Raw genomic sequence first — 18,168 nt, 5'->3', positions numbered from 1 at the left:
GGCTGATTGGTCTTCTGAATCTACAGGTAAAGTGTTTTTATCATGAATCAATTATTAATGTTGCATCTGTGGTTGTGGGTCAGCTTTAATAAAGCATAATCCAAAGCCCACAGTCCTGACATAGAATATAACATTTTCTAGCTATTGCGTCAAAGCTAGAAAATGTTATGCTGTGGCCTGTTTGAGTATGAAACATTGCTTCTGGCTGGTTTGATTACTCAACTTTGCAACTCTAGAAACACATTTCTTTATATTGGAATCACAACAGAGATACCTAATAGGACTACTTAACATGCTAAATGCACTTTCATGTCTTTAAATAATGTATTAATAGGAAAAGCTAGCATACATGTTCCTGTAGGGTTCATAATCACATTGCTACACTCCATATTACTTTATTTCTAGTACCTTTATATCCATTCTATTAGTTTGAGTTTGTTTATCTGTGCATTGTCTTAAAGAAAGATAAATAGGGTTGTTAGTGGGGTAGTAGAGACATTACAGGCAATTGATACTCCGTTTTATGTTTTTATTAATTTTTAATGCACAAATACAAGACAGGTGGGAAAAATATAAAATTAATGTTAGAACTGTCAACCTTAGGGTGGTCTTACCCCAAAATTTTGCCTACTTACCTCCAATTTTTGCTGAATTTGTTTTGTTGGTTTTACTGCACCACTGTTAACCAGTCCTAAAGTGTGTGAGCTCACTCCACTAAACATGCTTTGGTTGGAATATGCCTGATTGGCATATTTAAGTTACTTATAAGTCCCTTGTACAGTGTTATACCCTATCCCCAGGGCCTGTAAATTAAATGCTGCCAGCACATGTTGCGCCCAACAACCCCTTAACTCCCCTTTTATTACATATGTGTCACCTCTAAGGCAGGCCCTAGATAGCCCATAGGGCAGGGTGCTGTGTAATTAAAATGTTGGACAGGTACTTTTAAGTTTTGCGTGACCTGGTAGTAAAAAACTCCCAAATTTGTTTTTCAATATTATGAGGCCAAACCGTCCCATAGGATAACAATGGGGATTCCATATACATTTAATAAGCTGTAAATCCTAATTGGGAGAAGGTAGCTATGTCATGTATGGTACCTATGAAATTGTAATGATAAAACGACTTTAATGGTGAAGTTACATTTTTCATAACAATTTTGTAAATGCCACTTTTAGAAAGCTGGTTTTTCTCTGACCATGGCACTTGGTCTCTGCAGCCTTTGTTGGGTCACATGCCTGGGTGTAGCTAACAGTTAGACTTTGTGAATTCCTCCCATTCAGTCACGGAATCAAGGGATTAGGTATGGTTCAATAGGCCATCTGCTTGCAGCATGGGGGGGTGCAAAGCTGAGCACAGCCCCACTTAAACTGGATAGCCTATATTCTTCCCTCATACAAATGGCCTAATGACCGTGTATTGTCATTTCAGCCTGCTTGGAGCCAGGGCAGGGGAGTCAGGAAATTCCATGCACTCCATGTATCAAAATAGGATCTTCACACAACCCCTTCAGTACAATTCTGGACCTGTGGATACTCTGCGAGGAAGAAGACCTGATGAAAGGACTATCACTGTGCTGAACTGCTACTCTGAAAGAGCTACTACCCTTCAGCTGCTTGCCTGGTTTGCTCTTGCCTGAAGAAGGAGAACTGGACCTGCAACTTCATCTTGAACTCAGGACCTCGACCTCGAACCTAGGAAACTAGGTTCGAGTCTCGGCAATGACCCTGAACATCCTGTGACTCTGGGCAAATCATTTAATCTGTCCGTGCCTAACAAAAAAAAAATGAATGTGTCCTCATGTAATGCAACTGGTGCTATTTAAAGCGCTCTGACACCCGATTCAGGTCAAGTTCGCGCTATATAAAACTCTGTAAATAAAATAATAATAAAAAAAAAGACTAGTCTACTGGCCTTCTGATCTGAGCCTTGGAGAAATAAAAGGCTCCCAAACAGATCCTGGTCCCAGCTGCAGTGAGTTTCTGTAGCTCATGGGTCATGGAAATCAAGCTTGTAGGCTCCTTGCTACTTTCGAATGGGTCCATTCGCACCAAGCCCCTCGCACTGAAATTCAGTGTGAAGCCCCACCAGTTGATCTCGTCTTACTGGAGTATTGCCTGCTTACAGATAGACCACCAATGTGAAGCTCCAGCCTGCCTATCTGTAATGCTTGGCCTGCTCTTTGCACCATGCCAATGCTATCCTTCTTGCCCTCTCCAATGTGAATGAGAGTTTTGTCACAAAACTTGAAAAGATAAACCTTCAGTGGAACTAATATGGCTGGGACTGTATCCAACCTGTGCTCCATCACAGTTGCCCTGAACACTTGACTTTGACCCGTTCCTGTGCGGCCAGATATCCCAAGTTGGTGCTTTGTGCTTTTTGGTGCTTTTTTCACTTACATCTTTGAAAAGTCATAACTCCAGTTCTACTGATTGAATTTTTGTTGTTTTGGTGGCAAAAAAATATTACAATTTACTCTAATACTCAAAATTGGTTGGGGTTTTTCTTGTGTTGTGTTTTCACTTTATTACCGTTTGTACGCTGAATAAATTATTTACAAGTTGCCCCTAAGTTAAGCCTGACTGCTTTTTGTCCCAAGCTACCCAGGGTTAACATAGGTTAATTTTGTGACTGTTTGTGGTTCACGCTGCAAAGGATTGTGGGTGTTGCTTGACTAGGGCCCAAACCCCAGTCAACCAACAGCCCAATTTCTCTCAACGAACATTTACAAATCTGTTGGGGAAGTGGGAGGAACAGGTAGAGCAAGCTTATAATACACTTTTAGTAAGCTTGCATACAGTTACTGGGGTGATGAGAAATTGGGTACAGAATGTAGTGCAGATGGTTTGGGTAGGTATGAAGGTTCAGGAAGACAGTCTTAGGAGACCAAATGTGTCTATGATATGAAGGAGTTCAGTAGCTGTTAGCAGACCTTCAGTCAAGTCTATATTATTGATGTGAAGGGCCTACTTTAGAGTGTGTCAGACAAGTTATTTCATCACAAACATGAAAGATATCCTGTTCATCTAATCACAAGGGCGAGAGGATATAACACACTTGTAATACAGTAGACAGGGTATCTGTCATGTTTGTGACAGAGTAACCATCTTCCAAACTCTAAGTCAGTCTAGTAGTGTTCCACCAGTACAAATAGTAAGGTGGATTACTGTCCTTCCAGCTTCCTGTGATTATTTGGAGTGGGATATCAGTCAGAAAATCTGGTGATTTTGTTTTTGTTGTATCCATCATGCTTGTGTATATAGGGATTAAATTAAGAGCTTCCTTCACTGACAATTTACATATTGGAGCAGCTATGTCAAAAACGAATATTGATACATATTTACAAAGAATCACCATGCATGCCAATGTAACATCCAGATTCTTGCAGAAACAGCAGGGGATATTGTTTAACAGACCTGCTTAGAAGAGTTTACTTGATGACCGCAAGGCATTATGGAGTATGAAATAAATTGAGTGTGTGAGGGAGATAGCTTTGGAGCATTTCTTGGCTCTTTCCAGATATTCTTCTGTGCCGGTTCCAACTGAGAAATGTTAAGTTTACTGAGCCAAATTTCGAGATGTCAAGGTGAAGCCTTCAGTCTTTATGGGGAGGTTAGGTGATCTGCATGTGGTAACTCAAACAGGCGGCTTTGTATAAACTTAGATATACTTGCTACTTGGTCAGTGTTCTAAGAGATGGCCTTAAACTGTTTATTGTCATTGATCTTCGTCATAAAATCTTTTGTTGGTAAAGATTATTTTCTCCAGCCGTCTGTTCAAATTGCGATTAGATGTCATTATCTTCATCTCTCTGTTGAACAAAATAGAGTTGTGATAATTTCTATTTCATTCTGGTTTGGTGGAGTTACTGATAATTAGATCATGTTCTACATTTTGACTACTTGTGGTCCGAGGAGTAGTTCATCGAGCAAAGCCTCAAGAGTCACCAGTTGAGATGATTAAGGGTCATTGGATGCAGTATGCAAGTAAAACCTCTGAGCAGGTATTTTAGCATCTTAGTATGTGTTGCAATCTGGAAACGCCTTGTTTGGTAGTTTTAGTTCATGGAAGCATTTTTGGGGCACTTTCCTTTTTATAATAAAGCAATGAGGATGTGTGTTATCATATAAGTAAACGGATGGGAAATTTAGCAGGATATCAAGAGTGTTTCTAAGATTATGGGAGTGATCAACATTAAACTGCAACACCAGGACAGGCTGAGTGGATGCTTTGTGGAGGCTCTGTTCTTAATGTTGTTTAGCTCCTTCATTCTGGTCTACCAATTTTCTGATATGTCTTGAATCCTAAAATTACATATATGGTACGTATTCCGATTGAATCAACAATTCAGAAAGTGAAGTTTGAGGCAGAGGCAGGTAAGGTATCAACTATTGGGTTTCTTTATTCCAGTCAGTATCCTCACAGAATCTGCAGCTAACTATTTGATTCAGCAAACTGCATAGCAAATTAGAAGTTTGCCCATGAGAGTTAATTAAATGGGCCAAGAGTTTATCTTCACAGTAGTAGATTTTGATACCTGCTATCGTGTGAATATCTTTGTGTACAGGTTCAAGTGCTCTTATATAAAGGGGAAAACATAGTGGACATCCCTGTTTGGTATCTCTTTGTAGAGTGAATCTTTTTCAGAGGGAGGGGTTAACTAATAGTACCAAGCAATAGCGATAATTATCGCTATTGCTAGGTTAGAGACAAAAATTTACCGCTAAGCTGCGGCGATGTTTATCGCAAATAAACCTTGGTATTACCAAGGTTTATCGCAAATGGAATAAAAATCGGCCGCAATGCATGAATATCGCTGAAAAGTCAGCGATATTCATGCATTACCGAGCTAATGCTCTTAGCCATGTTATCCACCTCCCATTGGATATTATGGCTAAGAACTGCTCAGGGCAGGTGTTAGCTTTTGGAGATATTCGCACTTAGCGCGAATATCTCCAAAAGTTGGTAATAGGAGATAGCGATGTTAGCGACTGTTTCCAGTCGCTAACATCTTGGCACGCCCAACTTTGCATGTCATTAGTGATAAATATCACTGACATGCAAAGTGGGGCCCAAGATGGTCACTATTATTGTGGTTCTTATATAGCGCCTGAATCGACCCCCGAAGGGGTATCTCCGCGCTTGCCTTGGGAACCCATCCTGGCTTTTCCCTGTGAGATAGCCCCTACAGGGCATCCCCAAGGTGAAAGCCAGGCATCCCGCCGCGGGGGGCCGTTGTGAAGATTAAGCAAGCTTAATGCCCAGAGTTGCAGAGTGTGAACCCATGATTAGGTCAGGCACCGAAGCGAGAATTATCGAGTCCATGGACATTTGAGCTCAAGACCCTGTCGCGTCGGGAATTGAACCCTGGTCCCGGGTCTGACCTCTGCTTCAGGGTCTGCCTGCTCTAACTAGTGTGCCACACTTCTCCACACTATCTCCTACTAGCTGTCGCTAACTAGTGTTAGCGACAGCTAGGTAATAGGGAGATAATTTTATCTCCGCTTTCTTGGCTTTTAAAGACAAAAAAGCGGAGATAAACCCCCTTGATAATATGCCCCAGTGTTCCTTGTTGTTTACATATAAGAGTTTGATAAAGCTCACAATTTTTCGAAGAGTTCATGCCATGCAAGCCCTCTAAATAGCAAAGGCAGTATTAGTTGATCAAAATATTTAGTCTATTAGGCACATTCCTACGTTATGTGTTGTATCTGGTCGATTTGAAGACCGAAATAATGTTAGGAGTCTTACATTCGAGAAAGTCTACTTTTGATCAATCCGGATTGGTGAGCTTCTATACATGTGGAAAGAACGGTTTTAGGTTGACTTCAAGAATTGTGAGCAGCATTTTAAAATCTACGTTTATTACTGAAACTCATGAATGTTTTTTTCTTTTCTTATGCCTCTCTGCCTTGTTTCAAGATAATGGCTTCTATCAGTGAGTAACAAGGTCTGCAATGCTAATGTAATATCTGCATAAGATAAAACCTTGATGGAGACCTGATATATAGAACACTATTGCTATGGCTCAATATACATGATGGGGGTATATGCATTTGCATGCAATATTAAATTAAAAGTTGGAAATCAGTTAATAAATTAAAGATTTAAGTTGAACAATCTGTATTGCTTAACCCTTTGTGACACAAGAAAGCGGCTCCCTTCATCAAGAGTGCTGTCCTATCTGAGCTTAGATATTTCAAAGTGAAGAAACGTTGGTGCATTCAGCTACATTACTATTATAAACTGGTGCAATAGTTCATTTTAATATTCAAATGCCACTTCACAATTATATCCCACAGTTTGCATCTGACTGAAAAGTATAAATGTATACAAATAACTGTTTTAAAAAAATAACTAAATCAAAAACTTTCGAAAGTCTGTTATCATTATTTCCCTCCAAGCATGTCCTGTAAATTGTATTTACTTGTGTATTCGCATTATAATAACTACGTTTGTTTCTTAAAATAAATGTCACTATTTCCACTAAAGCCTACATAGGTATACCGCAAGTTTAGTAGACTTTTTTCGCTCAGACTAAAAAAATCTACAATTTACTAAGAAATAACAAAACATGGGGGCAGATTTACAAGCCTCTTGCGCCTCTTTTACGCCGCAGTTGCGTCACTTTTGTGACGCTGCGGCGGGGCAAAGCCAGCGCCAGGCTGCGGGGTATTTACAACGTGATGCATCTGGGAGATGTGTCACGTTGTGAAGCCCTGCGCCACATGTAGGCGTTCTGGCAAAGGGGGGACGCTCCTGCACAGGAACCCCTCCTAAAGGTGGCTGAGTGAAATCTACAAGATTTCACTCAGTCACTTTTAAGACCCTGCTGCGTCAAAACCCTGCACCTGCTTGAAGCAGGTGTAAGGATTGACGCAGCATGTTAGGGATAGGGCACCCATGAGCCTTGCCTTGCTGGAGCTGCGTCACGCTTGCGACTCAACTCCAGCAATGCGCCGCCATTCCGACGGGGGATGCAACCCGCATCTGCCCATCCGTGCGCCACGGTGCACCGCATTGTAAATGCAGCGCATCAGTGGTGGCGCAAAGGTGGGCAGATGCATTGCAACTCTTCTGGCGCATCCCTGCTGATTGCAGAGATGCGCAAGTAGTAAATCTTCCCCCTCATGCTTATTTTTGTTTGCGTAAGGAAACGAGAAAAGAAGAAAGGGGCATATTATCAAGCCTGTGCGCTAAAATTATCGCCGGTTTATCGGCCGAAAACGGCCGATAAAGCGGCGATAATGGGCTTGATAATATGCTCTGTGGAATTCCAATCGAGGCCCATGTTAGATGTCCTGCACATCTAACATGTGCATCGATTGGAATTCCATAGAGCATATTATCAAGCCCATTATCGCCGCTTTATCGGCCGTTTTCGGCCGATAAACCGGCGATAATTTTAGCGCACAGGCTTGATAATATGCCCCAAAGTTCTTTCTCACTTTGCGGCTCTTCTATTTAACATGATGCCGAGATGGTAAAAGACTGACATACATCGATAACAGAAGGGCTTATATATTCAGTCATATCTGCAGGCAATCAATCACCATTTAAAGTAGAAGTCATTAGTATTGGTTTTAATTATTTTTTAAACATATCAACTGACAGTGACTCATGCATTCATTCTTTCTCCTCCAATGCATTTTGATAGAAAGGAGCTAGATTGCGCCTGCTCATGGGCGTTGCCTCCAACCTAGAACAATACATAGACTGCCATGGGAGTCATTTCACAGATTCATGCAAAGGTACACATATCAGCAGTTTATTAAACACGTGCATAACAAGGTTAGTGGAACAGCTACGTTCTTGTCTTTACAAGATTGTCAAGAAATGTTAATGATTCACCATTTTACAAATGTCTTCTTATTCAATGTCTAGGTCGAAATATTTTGCAACCATTTTCCTATTCCTTCACGTGGACATATCGTGAATGTGCACATGCACATTCCCACAGTCTTCTATGATTACTGGAGAGAATGTATATGATTGATTAGTGCAATGTGTGGAATGTTTGGAAATAGGTGTGTGGTGCGTGGAGTTTTTAGAGTAGGCGTGCACCCAGATTGCACTTAGGAATATTGAGCACAAGAATCTTATGACACTAATATTGTGGACAAAATATCAAATTATACGTATGTATATGGAGGCATAGAGTATTGAAGCACAGTTATAAATCGTAAAGGTACATTTATATGGAGTAAGGTATGGAACATCTATACATACTTACATTTTGATATTTTGTCCCTTAATTATATGTGTATTAGGAGGAGGAGTGTCCCACGATATTCTGTAGTCAATATTCAGGATCTAGACTTTGCAAAGAGTGTAAAGGAGTTTGGTAAAATATGGTGTATGGGGTGTTATGGAATTTGGACTGTGGGGGCCTTCGCAATCAGGGCATCATAATGGGTCAGACTGGAAAATGAAAACACCCTTAACAAGCAATTTTAAACCAGCCCAACAATGCAGGCAGCTACAAATCAAATGAGTACATGTGGGCCTGATTGGGTTGCAGCAGCTCATACAGCTTTGATAGCTGCTCTCAAACCAGCAGCCTTCTGGAAAAATGGCAACGTAGAAAAACTGCCACTATGGCCCAGGCTCAACGTAATAGTAACCATCTTCTATATTTTCTTTCCATTTTTTGTAAACAAACTTTATTAGGTTTATACATCAAAACAATCACTTTGCATAAATCACGGACTAGGAACCCCCCTCCCAATCAAATCCCATACATTCGGGTATCCATTCTTATGCATCTTTCCATGGTTCATCTTCTTTGTGTCCTTGATACATTACAGCCGTGAGGCCAAGAGCACATTTCACATTGCTCAGTGTGTTTCATGAAAAGGCCTATTGCTTACCCTAATAAATCTAATCTTTATCTAACCACCCCCTTTCCCCTCCCTCCAGGCATGCCATGTCCAGCATTTCTTTGTGTTTAACAATAACTAGTAAAAGTACACAGTCAGCGGTTTACAATTCTCATTTAATACAGGCTTATGCAGGCTTTCAGTCTGGACACACGCATCTAATCCCTGTCTAATGCGAATAGCCATTCATCTCCACGCGCCATAAGGGATCTACTCCGTGCCCGGGGTTCCTAGTTCTGTATCATCACCACTGGCATCCTCCGGATCCTTTAATAATCTCACCAAGTGTTCCCATGCTCTAGCTGCTTCAAGTGCTCTTTCGCTCCCCAATCTCCTTGCTAGCTGTAGGGGCACCCTCCCATCACATTTTGCCCACTTGATAAAATCTCTCTTCCATCTAACTAAGCTCTAGGGACTCTCGCCTTCCTGTACAATGTGATTTCCCTCTTGGCTAACACCAACCCCATGTCTATAAACTTGCTGGTAATCTTAGTTTTAGCTGTGTGTGGAAACCAATGCACTATACATGTTCCCAATGCCAGTTCCAACTCTCTTTCAGTTACCTCCCTCAGTAATGTGATTACTTCATTCCAATAGTCAGCAAGAAGCGGACATCCCAAATCATGTGTGGGAAATATGCCCCCCTCTTCCCTACATCTGGAGCATTCATCTGAATCGGTGTTAAAGTATGTTTTGAGGTAGGCTCGGTGTCAAGTATAAAAGTGAAGCAACTTCAATCGAACATTTCTGGTGCTCTTCCATGCTCGATCTACCATCCCAGCCCAGGCCCTTTCCGGAATCTCTTTCCCCACCTCTACTTCTCACTTTGCTTGAGTGCATCGAAGGGGGGCAGCTTCTCGAGAGTCATACGCTTATAGAGGCATGTAATTGCTTTTAACTACCCAGCTGCAGTCACCACATACTGGCATCCCATCGAAACCGGAGGTTCCGCTTGTCCCTCCTTCCAATGTGCGTGGATAACCACGGTGAGCGATGCCTGGAGCAGAAAGTCCCCACCTCTCAAATTAAACCTCTCCTGCAGAGTACCAAAGGGCCGCATAATAATTTCATCTTCATTTAAATCACCAAGAACAGACAGTCCCCTCTCTTCCTAGTCACTCAACTCCTGCCACGATCCTCCATGAGGTAGTGCCTCACTCATGTTTAGCGGTATATTAGGGGCGTACAGTACTTTAAAAAACTTGTCCTCCGAAGATTCCGCTTTCGGCATTGCCTTGCTGTCTTGAATTTTTCCGTTAGAGTCCCCAGCCTTACAGGAAGGTCCAATACTATTTGGGAGAGCTGCCGTAATTCCAGGGCACCCCCTCTTTCCCCTTCCGTACCGCGGAGTTTCAATGCCACTCTTGCATTAGCCACTGTAATTGTGTGGCTGGATAGTAGGCTTTGAAATCGGGGACTGCCCATCCTCCCTCCGACCTTGGACGCATCATCTCTCTCAAGGCAATGCTTCGCCTCCAAGTGCCCCATAAAAATCCAGTGCACATGGTTGTAAGTTGTTAAAAACATTGCGCTGGTATCCAAACCGACAAGGTTCCGAAATGATACAATAGTCAGGGAAGGGCAACCGTTTTGAGTAGAGACACCAGCCCAGCCACCGACAATGGCAACGTTACCCAAAAGTCTATGCTGCCCGCCAAGCCACATATTGCTCTAACAATGCTACCCTCCAATATGTCTGCTCTGGAGTGGTATATCTGGACCCCTAGATAGGGTAGGCACCTACTTTCCCATCTCACTCCTGCTACATCTTGAAGATCACTTCTACTTCCATCCGTGGGGAACGAACAGGATTTAGTCCAATTAACTCGAAGGCTAGACATCTCCCCTAGTTCATGCAGTACAGCTTTTGCTCCCAGTAATTCCCTCTCCATGTCGCTAAGGAACATTAGCAAATCATCCGCATAAAGGGCTATATGATGTATTTGACCCTGCACCTGTAACCCTCGAAGGTCCTCTCTGTCCTTGCCATTGCCGCAAGAGGTTCCATAGCCAGCGCGAACAAAAGAGGGGATAGCGGACATCCCTGTCTCATGCCTGGGGTGTTCTCACAAGCATCTGATATCACCCCTCCCATCCTGACTCGCGCTGTAGAGAACTTGTAAAGTAAAGCCGTCCATGCTCTGAAGCCTTCCCCCAATCCAAACCGGAACATGATATGGTAGAGATAAGGCCATTCCAAACTATCAAGCGCCTTCTCTATATCGACGGCAAACACTGCAGCAGTATATTTTCTTTCCTTGTATGAAAAATAAAGAATTGAAGCCCAGATGGTGAGGGGTCATGTTTAAACAGCATTATAGCTATACATCTCTTATAATATCATAAATGCTGAAAATTCTGCACTGTCCTACACTCATACAGCAGTCATGTTAGGTTTAACAGCCACTGGTGTCATCAACCAACTCCTGGTGGACTTGCTTTTAGGCTGAATTCAATAATTCCCTCTAGTGTTTAACTATTATATCTAGATTCCCTGACTAATAATGCAGTGGAAACAACTTTTTTTATCTGACAATAAAAAATAAAGAACAGGGACAAGTATGTTGTTCCTTGCCCTCGCAGGCCCATCACATTTTCTAATGGCTTCTTGTCTCAAAGAATCAGGCAGACACAGCAAATGCCTTCAACTGTAATAATTTGATAATGGCTCCCTTCATACTCTCTCACAGGAATGTTCTAAAATGTCAGTAAGATTCAGTATACAGGTTTACAAGTTACTGCTAACTATTTTGAAAATATTTTACAAATATATATGGCTTTACATTTTATCTCTTATGTCTTACCTTGGGGGTGGTATTGGATACTAAAAAAGAGAACAAAAACGTAATTATTAAAGAGAATGAATAAATACATGTCAAACACAAGATAGGTAAAGATTATTTAGCATAGCAATTTCTCATCTTCTTTTTCAGCAAAGAGAAAATCATATTTGGTAAACCATAAGCCTAGACTATAGCAGCAGCAACCACTTATAAGACATCAAAAAAGAAACATTAAAAATCTGATTCTTCCATGTCCTTTTATGCTTGACCTCCTTCCCCATTTAGCAGCATAGCACTATTCCAATGATTGTTCTTGCTTTATTCCTGTGTTTCTTTGAAACAAACTCTCTTATCCATCCACCTCATGGTGCATACACATACATACCAAACAAATTACTATAAATAATTATTATCAAAAAATGAACTGTCCGTCACAGAACACACTGCACTCTGGTATGGTCACTTTGATAGAATTCTGTTTTTCACTGCTTGATAAACTCTATTAGGTACATGTGGGCATTATAAACTAGCCTGACCATGTACATCATTCCATTGTAAGATTCTGATGTTCTAGGTCATAATATCAACCCAAACACTAATAATATTTAACAAGAAGTATCCATTCTTAGGTGTCTAGGTTTGGGAGATTCCACATGCTTTGTTTGTGTTTGTGAGGATAATTAGAAGCTGGGTAAACCCACTACAGTTTTTTTAGTAAAGACAATTATGCAGTGTGAACTGACACAATGCCTAAAGCATGTGTGCCATCTTATCTTCAATAAAATACACCATTGCAACTTGGGCAAAGAGACAACGTGGTGAATAAAAGTTCCTGAGTATAGTGATTAACGATTTGATTAGTGACATACTGATTACTGGTCACTGGGACACCATTGGTTCTAGCAGGTCCCTTGTTTGGATTTATGCTACTTTCCGAATTTGGGTTATTATATGAGAAAGGTGACTGCCTACCTAAAGTAATAATCACAATCCTTGTCAGGGTGAATTCTTAAAGAGGTTAAATTAGCCTGAGCTCAATCCCCTAGTAGCTATGGCAAAGTGCAGACAGGCTTAACTTGGGGCAATGTGTAATTTATTTATGCATTACCAAAACAGTAGTAAAGTCAAAGCACAACACAAAACACAATGAAAATGCCCAAACTAATTATTTTAAAAATAGAGTACATTTTTATAAAGAAAACAACACCAAATCAACAAATATCCAATAAGGGTAACTATAGATATAAATTTGTGAAGTTTAAAATAAAGATAATCGCAAAAAGCGTCAGGCATCAACCGCAATCCATGGGCTGGGTAGACCGAGACCTAGTTGTGATTTGAGGCCGACAGCGATGTTGTGCAGGTTGGGTACAGAACCTTGGTTTGACCCAGTTGGATATTTAACCTTGAGACTTAGGCCACAAATCTAAAAATGATGAAACCCTTCTACTCTTATGCAGAGCCTCTGTGGTCACTTCAAACTAGTTCTGGGACATCTCTCCTATGACTGGGTTTGGTGCCTTCTTGATGGCGGAATAAAGAAAGAGGACTGCCAAGGTGTCAGGTAACATTTTCCTTTGACAAGGTATGCCTCTTTGAGGTAAATTTAGGTTGTGGATCCTCCCAACTGGCCATCTGGCCACGGGAGCAAAAACATGTCCTCTCACCTAGGCCGATGTCTCTGTTCTGGAAACAGTTTTCACATCTCATTCAGGGCCATTCACCAGCTGGGTGACAGTTGGAAGGTCAATGTAAATTACCCTTTAGACGTTTTAGAAGGAAAACTGTAACTTTCTAAAAGTTATTTTTCCCTTAAATATATTAAAGATCCAACTCTCATATTGACCCTATTGAGCTGGGCTTTTAATAACTATTTAATAAAGTTTTTGAATTATTTTTCTAGCTGGTTCCTACCCTAAGATAGCAGAGTTAATATATAATATTGTTTCCCGGTGTTTCTCTATGGGCTAGCTAGCCTTCCTACAGTGAAACTAGATTTTGGGAGCTACTCGCTTTAAGAACATGTGCCTATTAAATTTCTACATGTCCACATATAAATACCATGCACCGTGCCATGTGGGCTGCAAGGTCTACATAGGTGTGACTTACTAATATTTAAATGGAAGAATCGGACCAGTCAAAAGGGTTTCATTAGACAGGTTGAATTTCAGTTTTCACACCGCTAGGTCTTATTACAATGGTAGGTCTGGACCCGTGGTTGCGCTGGCACTGCAGTGGATGGCACAATAGGTGCTGCTGTACACTAGTGACATTTAATTTTCAGGCCCTGGGTACACTTTGTATCATGCACTATGGATTTGTAGCACATACCAGTTTGGCATTTGCCAGTTCAAAAATTTGTAAAGGGGGACCACAAGCACTTTACTACTTGTTATCAGGGGTAAAGTTCACAGAATTCTAAACCAGCAAACCATATAGAGCAAACATCTGTGGGGTCTGTCAGCCATAGAGTGATCTTCTTCCAATCCCTTTGCCTTCTTGCCTCCAATTTTCTGAGTTTCTTTTTGTTGCCCTCAGGACTATGTTCTCCTTTTTGATAGTCATTAGAGTTTACATTTAATGCACATTACCACTGCTAACCAGTGTTAAAGTGCTTGTGCTCACACCCCGTAATATGGTTTCACAGGCATGTACCTAATTACCATATTTAATTTACTTTTAAGTCCCTTGTAGGTTGGTATACTTTATACCCAGGGCCGTAAATTAAATACTAACAGTGGGATTGTAGCACTTATTGTGCTAGACTCATAAGTAGCACTCTAAAACTTTTCCGAGGCCTGCCATTGCAGCTTGTAGGCAATATCAGACTGCCAAATTGACTTGGAATCATTTAAAACCTTAAACTCCCCTTGCCAAGCCTTAACCTCCCCTTTTATTTTGTATACGTCACCGCTAAGGTAGGCAATGTGTAGTCCATTGAGCAGGGCACTGTATAATGAAAAAGTAGGACATGTACTCCCAAATCTGTGTTTCCCTACTGTGAGGCCTACCCCTCTCATAGGATTACATTGGAGATTCCTTAAGACATCTAATAAGCTGAAATTCCTAATTGAGAGGAGGTTGATATATCATCGTTTGTACCCATGAAATTGTAATGATAAACCCTTTTTAAAGGTAAAGTTGGATTTTTTATTGCAATTATGAAAATGCTACTTTTAGAAAGTTGACATATTACTGCCCTTTGTGCCTGCACCCTGTCTTAGGTCACATGTCTGGGTGTAGCTGACAGTTAGACTTTTTTAATTCATTCCAGACAGTCACACAATAGGGGATTAACTGAGCCTTACAGGCCATCAACTGGCAGGATTGGGGGGGGGGTGGAGCTGAGCAGTGCCCCACTTGTGCCTGAATAGGATGTCCTGTCTCTTCACAATAGGCCTAACAACCCTGTATTGTCAATGCAAATAATGTATAAAAATGTAATCTATTTTTCTAAATTGGTTTGGGATTTTTCTTGTGTTGTGTTTTCACGTATTTCCATTTGTATGCTGTATAAATATTTTACACATCGCCTCTAAGTGAATCATGACTGTTTTTTGTTGCAAGCTACCTAAGGTTAAGCACAAGTTAATTTAGTGAGTTTGGCTCACACCCCAGTCAACCAGCAACCCGATTTCTCAATTGCACTATAAATGTGCATGTATAAATGTGGGCGATACCATCTATCACTCACGCAAATACAATAGCGGGCCAATTATTTAGATTTGGTTACATAGGTCCTGAGGTATGCCATATACCTGTATGGGCGGCTAGGCAGAACCGGTTCACTGGCATAATTAAAATCGAAGTGAACAATATTGATTCCCCGAAATATTTGAAAATAAATGTTGTTTACAAAAATATCACTTTCCTATAATCAACTAACAAAAACATAACTATCAATAACCAAAATATTGTTGTAAAAAATATCTACTTTTACGTATATCATCAATAAAATTATTGGTCACAAAAATATTGTCACCTATAAATAAGCATATCAATTCACACAAATATCAGAACATAAAATATCCGCTGCATAAATATTGGTAAAAATCAATGTATTTAATGTAAAAACATATATATACCAACATTTTAATAATTATTTTAAAAAATATTAGCAATTAAATAAATTGATAATCATTCTAATAACATTATAGCAATTGTAAATTATTTTAAAAAAAAATAACCCAACAAATCAAAACATTCTTACAAAAACATTACTACAAGTATAAACATTCAACCAATAGACTAAAAATATGTTATATATAAATAAATAATGCATATAAATTAAAACAAATACACCACCATATATAAATAACATTATAAATACTTATACACCCTAATTAATGTTCACCATAAAAGGCATTACATAAAAGAACAAAAGCAATCGATTTAGCTAACAATGTAAAAGGCACACAAAATGCATTTAATTACTACTCCATAAACTACAAAATCTGCAAGAAGACAAAACTCTACTTAATTTTCCAAACAGAGCCAACAAACAGATGAAGAAAGGTATATAGAACTACCCTCCACAGTAAGGGAAACATTTATGTTTACTAAATTATAGACTAATTCATTTTAAAATAATAAAATAAAAATTAACAAAACACTCTACCACCTTTATGTCTTTTAATATAGATACTACAAAACAATTACAGCAGCTTCAAGAAAATACCAAACAGTAGAGAAACAACAACAATCAAATACTTGTACAAAGACTAACAAAAAGCAAATTAATTAAAACATTTACTAAACACAAACTCATCCTATAACTGAACTTCCTCGCCCCCCACTAACTAGCAACAAACAAACATTTAAAATATAACTAAACATTTTAATCCTCCAACAGAAAAGGAAGCATTTGACTCACATTACAAGAGCCCCAATGGAGAAACAGAAAATAAAGAGTACAATTTCCAGCAACAATTGACTTGAAAGTTAAAATAGCAACTGAAACAGATCAATATTCATGTTAATGTTAAGTGAATTTTACATTTTTATTTAAACAAAGAATACTTTTTTAATGACATTGTTTTTAGACAAAGTGACAGAAATAGCAAGATACATCACATCACAGAAAGAAAAACAATTACTCTCCCACATGGGCTACACTTACAGCAAAGAGTACAAGCACAGAAACAGTCAATTGGTTCTAAATATTACTCTAATGAATGCTATGGGAGGGCCGCTACAACAAATGGCATTGTTATTAAGGTAAAGGAACACAACCTTCCCCAAATGTCACAGAAATTGTAGTAGGATGTGCAAAAGATTTAATGGAGGCAAGCAATTGTTTACCTTTCCCACTTTAAAATGCTTAGTAGCATGAACTAAACAAACTCACCACTGACACCCTTCGTGCCCCTAGAAGATACTAAGATATCCGATTTCCTGAACTTTTAACCATCACAAATAATGAGGAATCCTTCCTCCTATATGATTACCCGAAACAACAATAAATGTATTATAATATTTTGTACCACAGAAAAGTTGCTGAAACTTTTCTGTTGTACAAAATATTAGAAAGTTGCTGAAACGAAGAAAGTAATGTGAGGCAAGATGGCGGCGGCGTCCTAGACCGCTGCGAGAGGCTCCTCTGACCAGTACCCTGCAGTGAAGATTTGAGAGGTGTTGGTCATGCATACCAGCGCGAAATACCGGGCACTGCAGCCTAACCAATTTCAGGTTTAAAAAGAATCGAAGAAACAAGAGACTGATACATGCAGGATACATTATGCTGCTACAGCAACATTGTAACGTGAAGACATACTTTTTGGCTCCCCGCGACGTTGAAAGCCGGATGGAGGCACTCCTCACAGGGAACTCGCAAGGCTCAGTAGATTCAGCGGCAGTCTCGGAGCTTCGATCCCGCCTGACTTTCCTGTCCTCACAGATTGGCTTCGCCGTGTTACGCTTTGCTGGACACACCCGAATCGTCGGAAACGCCGGAGCTAAGCGCAGTGTGGGCAGCTCACCGATCTACCCAGTGACAGTGACTGGCTCCTTCTTCCCTGGTAGTGATTTTTCCTGTCAAGTAAGTCTGCAGGACCCCACAAAAAAGAATGGCTCCGAAGAACGTTGCTTCTACAGCCGCCGCCGCAGCTTCCAAAACTCGAGCGGCGAAGCAGGCTCTCCGCGACCGAGAGCTGGCAATGAAAAGAACCGGGACACCGGGCTTGGGCGGGACTCCCGGCTCCGGCTCCGGCTCCGGCTCTGAGACCGTTCAAAATCTGGCACCAGTGAAGCAATTGAAATCCTCCAAACTACTGGCACCTACGCCCGGACCTGGACCCTTGGTGGTCGATCTCCTCAGGAAAGACCCTGCCTCAATCTCCCCTCATTTGTCAAAGACTACAGTACCGACGGCGGCTCAAGCAACGATGGCTGATCCATCCTCTCCCGGTCTGGAGACCATAGGTGAGACGAGGGGAATTTCAGAGGGATGTGCTCTCGAGACTAGTCATGAGGGGGAGAGGTTAAGCAAGCCTAACAATACTGCG

The 18,168-nt window shown here is 40.6% G+C and overlaps 1 protein-coding gene across 1 annotated transcript in view; it reads right to left on the bottom strand.

Moving 5' to 3' along the window:
* CLNK (cytokine dependent hematopoietic cell linker) overlaps positions 1–18,168 on the bottom strand; it is a 1,199,791-nt gene that overhangs the window by 583,313 nt on the left and 598,310 nt on the right. The gene's annotated exons all lie outside the window — the stretch shown is intronic.

Source organism: Lissotriton vulgaris, chromosome 3_2 (genome assembly GCF_964263255.1).
Source record: "Lissotriton vulgaris chromosome 3_2, aLisVul1.2, whole genome shotgun sequence".
NCBI lineage: Eukaryota > Metazoa > Chordata > Amphibia > Caudata > Salamandridae > Lissotriton > Lissotriton vulgaris.
The sequence above is the reverse complement of the archived record's forward strand: the minus strand, read 5'-3'. Positions and strand labels throughout refer to the sequence as shown.